Source organism: Chanos chanos, chromosome 5, assembly GCF_902362185.1.
Source record: "Chanos chanos chromosome 5, fChaCha1.1, whole genome shotgun sequence".
Classification (NCBI taxonomy): domain Eukaryota; kingdom Metazoa; phylum Chordata; class Actinopteri; order Gonorynchiformes; family Chanidae; genus Chanos; species Chanos chanos.
The window spans coordinates 23,335,606-23,346,294 of record NC_044499.1 but is presented as its reverse complement, the minus strand read 5'-3'; positions in this window follow the sequence as shown (position 1 = coordinate 23,346,294).

Below are 10,689 nucleotides of genomic sequence, written 5' to 3'. Positions count from 1 at the left end.
AGAGTGTAGTGGTGTGACATAAGGGAACAGTTAGGTGTGATAGGTTAGGGAACAGGCTGACATCCGATTGGCTGTTAAACAAACCCTGACACTGTGTAATTGTTAAATGAGCCTGTGTCGTAGACCGGGCTGCCTGGCCAATAATAATAATAATAAAGTATATTGTTTTCTGGCTATCATATAAATATGGCGTAGCATCACCAGCACAACACACATACTTGTTGATGTATTTGTATGTGTTTGCAGAACTGTTACTCTCCGTAGTTGCTTAAACTGGACAAAACGTCAGCACAGCTAGTGATCCACAGATGCAGATTCGTCTGTACTATTGCACAGGTATCATTGTTGCACATTTGTAAATGTATTCCTCCTACATTTACGTCTTTCATGTGTGTGTGTTGTGTCACTTATGAATTATGAGGATGTGTAATTTTAATTCCACAGAAATCGACCCTTTGTGCTTGAATCATCTCTTTGATTCCCACTCACAGTAAATTTACCCTTATAGAAAACAGTTTGGTGAGGGTTGCTGTGATCTGTTTCTATCTGTGACATCTGCAAACTAAACTAAGTTTGAATATCTTTTACACCCACCTTCCAGGGGAAAGACATAGAGTTACAGGGATAATTCTTTGGTACTAGGTCAGAGTATACACATATGAGAATGTAAAACAGCATAGCTTAAACAAGATATAGATTCAGGTACTGACACTATTAAGACCTGAGCTACTGCTCTTTCCTGGCTACTACACATCTTAAACCCAGCAAGGGTGACTATTTGCAATGACCATTATTGTAATATGAATATATTCATGTCATTGGGGGTGTGCTGGCTCTCCTTGACAACAGAAGGTAATTGCTGGACAACTGAGGCTAATTGCCGGATCATTGTTGGAGGGTAATTTGTAAGAAGGCTCGGAGGTTGTATCGCTTTAATGCACAATATTGTTATACAAACTGTGTTATTCTTTAGGGAAAAAAACATGATGTGAGTGTAAGAATTAAAATAAACCCACTGTTTCTACATCATTTCTCCTTACCATTTGTGGTTTATTTACTGAAGATTACAATTATTTGCAAACAAATGCTGCTTACTGTTCGAACTTGTCCAATGCCATTCGAAACACTGTGAAACAGTAATTCAAAGAAATTCATAGTAATGTCTCCAGCCCAAAGATGACATCATATACCTTACACCTGTTTGTTGCTGATGACATAATCATTAAGGAAAGTGAAAGAGATGGTTTTGAGTGGCAGAGACCTTGTGATATTGACATAAAGATCTTAAGGAAGAACATCAAAAGGAATCTTTTGATTGTGCTGCACAAAGGCTTGGATTGCCTTTCTGAACTCAAAAATATTTGTTTTGGCTGCTATAATTATGTCTGCTGAAATCTAAAATATGGTGGGGGTTTTTTGCTTGTTTTTTTTTAACACGTTTACACTCACGCAAGATTTTGCTGTCTGATGAGATTTGTCCTGACAGGAGGGTGGCCAAATTTGAGAGAAAAGAGAGAAAGTTTTTGCTCAGTGCCAGCTGAAGAACACTGAAGCTTGGGCTTTTGTAGTGTCATACAACAGTAAAGCAGAAAGCATTTGACGTGACTCTCAGTTGAACTGCAAGTCCCTGCAAATATCTCCAAAATACCAAATGTGCATTCTGTAGCCATCTGGACCACTAGGCTCTGCACTGTGTACACACTGTTACCTGGTCTAGTGTGAACTGGATACTGCACAAATCACAAGTGAAAAGAACAAATATTCAAGAATGAGTATTTAAACCGGTATTCAAACAGGATGATGAGAAAGTGAGGGATTAAAAAAACAACAACATTTTTTTCCACACAAAACAGACACCTGAACCTGGGAGGTGGGTTTTAAAAGTTAGATTAAAGGTTTGAATGGCAACAAGATGCAGGGGACACTTAACTATTTCAAGCTGTGATACAGAGTGTTTTAGTATATGATATGGCTAACAATGCCGCTCAACCTCAGATATACAATCACACAACGACATTAAAACATTCCCCAGTGGGAGCTGAAGTGATTAGCTTCACATTTCTGTGGGGGAAAAAAAAATCAAATGTCACATCTGTTACAAAAGTGGATTATTTTCATGGTCAAAAAGAAAAAAAGGAAAAAGAAGAAGAAAAAGAAAAGATAAATGGCAGTGTGCTTGGACATGCATAAACAATGCGAAAATGTGTACAATGTGGTCATTAAGATGGGGTACGTACAAGCATTGGGAAAACAAAGCTGTCTCCTTGTCAATAAACTTTCAGAGTTTTTTTTCCTTCTCTTTTTATAGTTTAAACACAGTAACCCCCAAAAAAGCACTCATGTAGATGAGGATGTGATCCAACTTTAAGTGCCTTTATAGTCTTGGCATTTCTGGGAAAATTGAAAACAAACGCCTCATAGCCTTCTTTAGGGCAAAAATGACAATACACACCAGCAGAGGGCTATGTCTCTTTCTGTGGCCCAGTAACCAATCAGAGATCAAGAAGTCACCGAGCGTTATTAGAACAATCTAATGGACATGACATCACAAGATATACACACTCATAGGAATGTGTGGATTATATTCATTCAGTTTTGAACAGCTTTCTTGGCACAGTTTTAACAGATTGAATGAGAAAAAAAAGGATGCTTATGAACTTTAAGTTTTGTTACACTGCAAGTGATGTGGGGAAAAACAGAACGATTCTGCCACACACAAACACACTGAGCAAATGATCAGACGTGATGTTTGTTCCTTACACTACAGAAACATTGAAAATGTTATTACAAACAAATTTAGCATTTTATTTGAAAAAAGTAAGACACACACACACACACACACACACACACACATATATATATATATATATATATATATATATATATATATATATATATAACAATCAAGAGAAGCACTGCTCTCCCCACATCTGTGTGAATGCACAGTTACAGTATTCCATTGCAGGACTACATCTCACCCTTCCCTTAATGCTTTTTAAGCCTGCCGGAGAGTTTTAACTCACTTTAAGTCCTCACTATATCCTTTCTCTCTCCATTAGTCTATCTTTTGTTCTTTAGTCTCATGGACTTGTGTTTTCCATCCATCTGTAGCCATCTGGCGGCATCAAAATCCACCTACGGCAAATGGCTTTTCGAAAAGTGCAGAGCCAACAGCGTTGCTCGCTAGCATTGACAACCAAGCAGATGATGTAGACTTTAAGCCACGCTAAGCATTAAGCTTCTTTAAGGTACAGGAGAGCTTGGTTTTCAGATTCCACTTCCACACAGCAAAAGGAACCAGTCATCGGGCTGAGTCATAGGGGGCTCTTTGCCTTTCTTTTTTTTTTTTTTTCTTTTTTTTTTTTAGTATGACAAGGGTGCTAATCCTTAAAAAAAAAACAAATAAAAAAACATTGGATTTATTCAGGGAGTTTAGATTGTCCTTTTCTGGATGAAGGTGATGTTAGGTAACAATTATCTTCCATGGCTGTCAAGGATACGAAACATTTTGGATTAAGCCACCCTTTATACCACTGCTTTGGCAGGGACAATATGTTCATGAAGAGAAAAAAAGGGTGATTTGCTAAAAATGCTACTCAGCTAACCCAGGACCAAAAGCTCTCAAAAATGATCTCAACCATTCATCAAAGTCAATTAATTGTAGATTAGTGTATTTGTGCTGCCAATACAGGTACTATCTAAAGCATGTGGGATACAGGCCAAGAGAAATAAGACCAAGCTAGTGTAGTGCACTTTACCATTGTGTAGAAAAGCTTTTGTAATTCATCACACATAGCACACCTGCCTGAATATACTCATTATTGTATTCCCTTTGGCCCAGATAGGCATAACCCACCAACCTGCTATTTCCCCAGTAAAAGTAAATGTGTTATTGTGAGTCAGTGTAGAGTCCAAGAAATGATTTTCCTCACAAGCTCTCGAAGGAAATGTTCATCTAGCCATTAGACAGCAGGAGAAGTATGTTTCAAAGTTATGGACATACTGAACAGATCATACTGAAAACCATTTTTAATAATATACCAGAAATCCTTTTTGGACAGAAAATGATAATGTTTCAAGTTGTTCTTAACGATCCACTGTTGGAGCAACTTATTGGGTAAAACTGACTCCATGCTTAGTAAAATAACTGGATTTTCTTTCCATACCAAGAAGCTGTCCCTGAGAATGGTGACCAGTGAGATGGAAAATGAAAGAGAGGGAGCTGAGGTCCGTGCCCTTAGCCCCCGAAGCGCTGATGCATGAGCCTGTGCACGAGTTTAACCTCAGAGAGACACAGTTCCTAGACCGATGCTTCATTTCTGGGTATATAACACTATTTTTAGATTTCGACTTGACCCCTTCAAAGATCAACTCTTTAGAGCAATTCACCTCAATATATCTGTGGAGACAGATACCATCATTTTACTGCAGTTATGAAAATTATAAATGAACAATGAGTATCTGCGCCCATGTTCACTTGCTGTGGTCTGAGAATCAGACCACTGTCTTGTGGCAATTTTGGATTCCATTGCAGTAATCCCTAAGCTTCAGACAGACTCTGGTGACTGCTTCTCAACTCTTGGCACAGCGGGCTGGCTTTGTAAACCGTATATTAGCCTCGCTATAAATAGACCACTGTTTGAAGAATGCCCACTGCAGGCCTGGATGCAATCAAATTCAAACACATACTGTATGTCTCAGTTATCTCTATTTCTCTGCTCCTTATATGAGAAGGACACTTCTTGCCATTGCAGTGATAACACACTCAGTCCACAGCTGATGACAAAAGCTGGGTTTGAGATGAGGGTCGTAGGGGAATAACAATATTGTGACATTCCCAATGAAGAGGGAGATTTTTATTTATTTATTTATTTTACACAGGCTTTATTAGCAGGTCATCCGTGTGACCGTCCAATGAACCACCAGTGTGATGAAAAATAAAACTGATGATACAGATGCTAGGAGGCAATAATTTGACACAAGGCTCTTGACTGGTGTTCAGCTACCCTTCCTCCACCCCTCCCCTCCCCTCCCCTCCCCCTCCGCTCCCCATCCTCTCCAAGTCAGTGTAGATGCAAGCTCCTCAGGCAAGCAAATTTTTACCAGCCATGTCTTGTCTCCAGTCATCAGCATTCCCAGTTGATCTTTATGGGGCTTTGTTGCTGTTGTTGTTTTTTTAAGTTTTTTAAGACCCTTGACCTTCTCTTATAAAGCTACGAGACATGAACTCAGATATAAAATGCTTTCTGTGTCCAGGCTGATGTATTGATCTTGCTATCTAATTAGCTGTTTTTCTCTCACAGAAATATACACATGGGCAGTGCATACATTGAGGCAATACTGCTTTATTAGCATCATGGTGATATTATGAGAGTGTTATTGATTTTATATTGTCTGATTCTTGAAAAGTTGACAGCACCAATAGAAATCCATAGTCATCTGGACGTTGGAATCAAACATGTATGTGCATATACACACGCTCCCTCTCTCTCTCGTCTCTCTCTCTGTGTCTCTTCGTCTCTCTCTCCCTACCCCCCTCTGTGTGTGTGTCTCTCTCTCTCTCACTCTCTCTCTGTCTGACTGTCTCTCTCACTCTTTCTCTGTGTTTCTCTTTCTCATGCACACACACTACATAACACACCATAACATGGAAAACATGAGGTGAAAGCAAATGTTTCATTTTCTATGAGACTAAGTTATCTAAAACATTTCAGTAACCCAGTAGGTCATGGGAGAAAATGAAAATGAGAGACATAAATAAATATAAATGAGTAAATGTACATGAATCAGGGGGAACAGCGATAAACAGTCTGCAGTAGATTGGAACATCAGCAGATACCCCAGTGCTTTTAAGTACCAAGACTTCTTCGCTACACCAACAAGAACTTCATCCTATAATATAAAATGTATGAAAGAAAGAGAGAGAAAAAGAAAGAAAGAAAGAAAGAAAGAAAGAAAGAAAGAAAGAATACAAATACGTATACGAATACTGAATTAATCCTGAGGGAAATTCGAGTGCCACAACAGCACCATCCAGCACAATCAAACACAACAACAGAACAAGACAATAGAATAGAATAGAATAAATAAAATAAAATAAAGGACAATAAAACAAAATAGGCTGCATCTGTGATAAATAAAATAAAATAGAGGTTGCAGGTAGATAGGAAAAGTTATTGTCCATTGCGCAATGATTATATACACAGCATATAATGAACTATGCTACAAAATGGAACAAGAAAGAAAGAAATAGAGAAAGAAAGAAATCATATTATTCTTTAATTAATTTGTGTTGAGTCAAATATCACACAATAACAGGTTATGAGAAATAAAGAGCATAATGGAGGACATCCCATCCCATCCAAACATTCACAGTGTTCAGTGCGTGACCTGCTGTAGGAACATATCCAGATGTTTTTGCCCACTTAGGAATGGACCAGTAATGAAAGAGCGGTGAAAACAAAAGACTATCTCATACAACTTCTTAAATGCCTTGGGGAATAAAAATGTCTCCCAGGAGCAAGGTATGCAAATTTAAATCTCAAGAAGTTAAAACAATTACCCATAATTTTCCTTCTTTAACATCATTTGCATAGAAGATGACATGTAAATCTGTCGTTGATTGGTTAGTGGCTTAGCTTTCTGTGAGGACAGTTTAGCCCTGTTTGCTGATGGGTCCAGTGCTTCCATTACCAAACCATCAAATAAAGCAATGTGTGAGGTCACTCTACATAAATCATTTCCACAATACGAACTGTCCAAGTTCAAACTTTCTTTCCAGAAAAGTTTAGTCAGGTCATCTTTAAATCTTTAAATTAGATAGATTTTACTCCAAACCTTGCTGCTTTAGTAAATCAAAATTTTAAATAATTTACTACATAAATTTGCAGTCTCTGAAATGAAGGTGACTCTACCAATTACATCTCAACTCTTTTTTTTAACTAATGAGGTAGCATCAGAAAATGAAGCCATTGGAAAGGTTTTGGACATGGATCAGTGGTGATCCATGGGACAGTATTATTACTGTACTGATAGACGATATGATTCTTTTCCCTCTGTCTGTTGACTCTGTTCAGATAATAAGGCAGGACTCACTCCCAGTAGACTTTATTTTCAGGCAGACCCAGGTCAAGCCAATCTAAGAGAGAATGCACTGGTATTTCTTTGACAGCCCACTGCTCACATTCCCCTGGTGAGACAACCAAGCACTATCTGTGGAACCAATTCAGGCCACTGGAAATCAATGCTAGTCAGCCAAACGTGAAAAGGAGGGGAGGAAGAGGGGGGGAAAGCAAAAAACGAAAACACACAGAAAACAAGACACTGTATGCAATTTCCTTCCATCTGGACACTTGAAAAGAGGATTGATTTTGACAGCTTTGCTCAGCTAGCTCACACCGTGTACATGTCTCTGTGAAAGAGGAAGAGTCATCATGCTAGCGCTCTGAACGCGCAAGATCAGGCTTAGCATGGTAACAGATGGGATCTGACAAGCCAAGGGAAGTTTCGGATTCAGTCAAACCACCGAGGACAAGGAGGAAATGAGCAATTGAAAGAAATTCAAGGCAAACCAACTGAACTATAGCCCCCCATCCCATCCCCCCAAAAAGGGTTATGTTTAAAAATAACAGAGGTGGCAATCTTTAGTTTATTTATTTTGAAAGGCTCATGCAAGTTAGAGCATCACTTCAAAGTGCAGAGCTGGGAATAAAATATTGGGATTAAGGGTTACGCTCCATTTGCCATCTGAGGCTAAGAATGCCGGGGAGTATACCTGAGTGTTTCCCTTAAGGATGGGGTGGTGGGTAAGATAACTTTCCTTTTCATTTCTATGCCAAGTACTGTCAGCAAAGTGCCTGTAAAATTGAGAGTAAAATTCAGCAAGGAGTTCTCATTTAAAGTCATGTTATATCATGTGACAACACTAGGGAGCTAAGAGTATAAAAAGAAAAGTAAAAAAGGTTTGGGCATGTTTTTCGAAGCATGTGTGGCTCTTCAGTGTCCTAGCTTAAAGGCTAATGTTAGGTATAAGTAACCAAGGCAAAATAGTTTCATCATTAAGATCATGTCCTGGAAAAAGGGGGGGGGGGGGACCCTCTATGACATTATTTGACTGTTTTTTGAAAAGGTGACAGTATGACTGGAGAGACAATAGATCAGAATCCTTCCATCGCGCAATACCCCCTGCATGAGCAGCAGCCACACACACACACACACACACACACACACACACACACACATGCATTCTCACTCACTCTGTCACGTAAAAGTGACACCACTGCCATACAATTAAAGAAGCCCAGATGAAAGTTAAGCTAGTGAGGCTGGACAGCTGACAGAGGTGGATTCCCACACATTCAGTCTAAGTGGACCTCAAACTGTCAGCCACGCACCGAACACAAATACACAGAGAAAGAGAGAAAGGAAGAGAGAGAGAGAGAGAGAGAGACAGACAGACAGACAGAGAGAGAGAGAGAGAGAGAGAGACAGAGAGAGAGAGAGGGGGGGGAGGCAGAAAGAGACACACACACGCGCGCACACACACACACACAGAGCAGCAGCTGCAGTTTGGGGAATGGACAGCCCATCAGCAGCATGGTAAAAACAGAACAGAAGGTCTAGCTGGCAGAAAGGAAAACACTCATCTCCTCTCAAGTTCTGAGGGAAGTCTGAACTCTGGAGAGAATTTCATTAATTCATAACCCTTTTCATAACCATTTCTATCATAGCCCTGTTTCCTTTCCTTTCTTCCTTACATCCCAAAAACACAAGCTTTGATTCTGCTGCTTTGTCGTGCTTTGTTTATCCCTGATGTTGTCCCAGTCAACAAGAAAAAAAGGGGAGAAAAATTTGTTATTTTTGGTTTGCTTGACACAGCAGTTGTAAAAAGTGTATCAAGTTGACTGTTTTAGTTGACTGAATAATGGACGAAAAAGCAAGTAATCACTCATACTAATTTCTCTCTGCAGTGTGAGGAAACATGCCTTTTCGTAGCAAAATCCAAAGTGTGAGGAAAAGGCTGTAATTCCTCTCCCTCATGTGTTTGTTTGTGCCAATCTATGAACCTCTGTGTAATGACCAAGCACCCTATGAGTGTTGGTGGGCAAGGCTTCATCAGCATAGGTCCAAACAGAAAGCTTATCGGACAGTGAGCAGTGGTTAAAGACACTAAAGATAAGAGAGCATAAGTTAAATGAACAGTGACAGTTACACATCATGGGATCTAAGTATATTATAAACTAACAAACTGGCTTACCCATGTAAGCAACAGCACTATCCATTGTTTTGTGAACCTGGTAAATTTACAAGCTCATACTGATGAGTCTCTAAGACAGAAATTTTCGTAAGAAAAGACCACACAAGTTTGTTTCAAAACTAAGAGTAGACCGAAACTTCTTTTATTCTTCCTCAAGCTCCAGACAATCAATCACTGATTCATCTTTTTTTTTTTTTTTTTTGCTATGTCATTCAAAATCAAAGGATTAAGTGTTTACCTAAGTCCAACAAGTAGCTCACTTGTTTTTCTTGGCAATTTACAAGATACAATGTATTGCGAAATCACATTCCCTGCCACTCTTGTCTGCTGTTTGCTTTCATAAACTGAGCATGTTCACAGCTAACATCAAACATAAGATAATTCATCATCAGGACTACTCAGAATTCTCATTAAACACATTCTTTGCATGTCTGTCTTTTTCATGCGCCTACATTAAAAATCTCTCATTAAGCATCTCAAATCCACTGTTATTATATTCATTAGTATCAACTGTTAAAACCTTGAGTAGTGTTTTCCAGAAAACAGTTGGTAACTTTGCATGTTAATGAATGTGCATGCTAGGCTAATTGACACCATCTGGCTACCTACCTGTTTACAACAAAACACACAGGGCCCTGTTTTGATGGTCTAATCGTTGATTAGCAACTGGCACAGAGCCTCTATGTCAGGTTTAGGTTTATGCTCTTGCTGGGATTACATTTATGGGCAGTGTTGGACATAGTAGGTCATAATCTTTATAGATATCCAAATGAAGAGGAGGGAGGCTAGTCCAGCAGCAATGAATGTACGAAGTCACTTAAGCTAACTGTTTAACAGCATAAGAACTAATGCATTACATCACTACCATCACTGAAATACAGCTGTATATGCAATGAATTGTGATAAAAAATTTGTACAGCACCTATGTTTCTAAAAAATGTTCCTATGTTTTTGCATCAGGCCAACTCCTATATTTCTTAAATTTTACATTACAGTTGTATACATCAACATTAGTAATGTGGTCAGTGTGGATTACTGCTGTCTTAACAGCAGAGACAGCTCCCTGCAGCCCAAAACATAATCAGAAAACTGACATTAAAACAAGCAATATGGTTGATAGATAAAAAAAAAATATTGCATATAGATAAAACTCAATTGAATTGGACTGAACCAAACCGATATTTTCAGGTCATGCCCACCTCACAATACTGCTATCAACCACAAACATACACACAGTGTTTAAGTTTTAAGACTCTTAAATCCCGTTCACGTAAGGCTTCTCCTCCAAAAAAAATCAGTTGTAAGGAAATCAGTATATTAAAGACAGAAAAGGCTAAAACATCATTCCTTGAAGTGTTCTCTTAGACACAGAGACAACAGTAAGTGTCTATCAAGCTAAGGTGTTTGTTTGCGATGCTCTAGTGACAGAAACA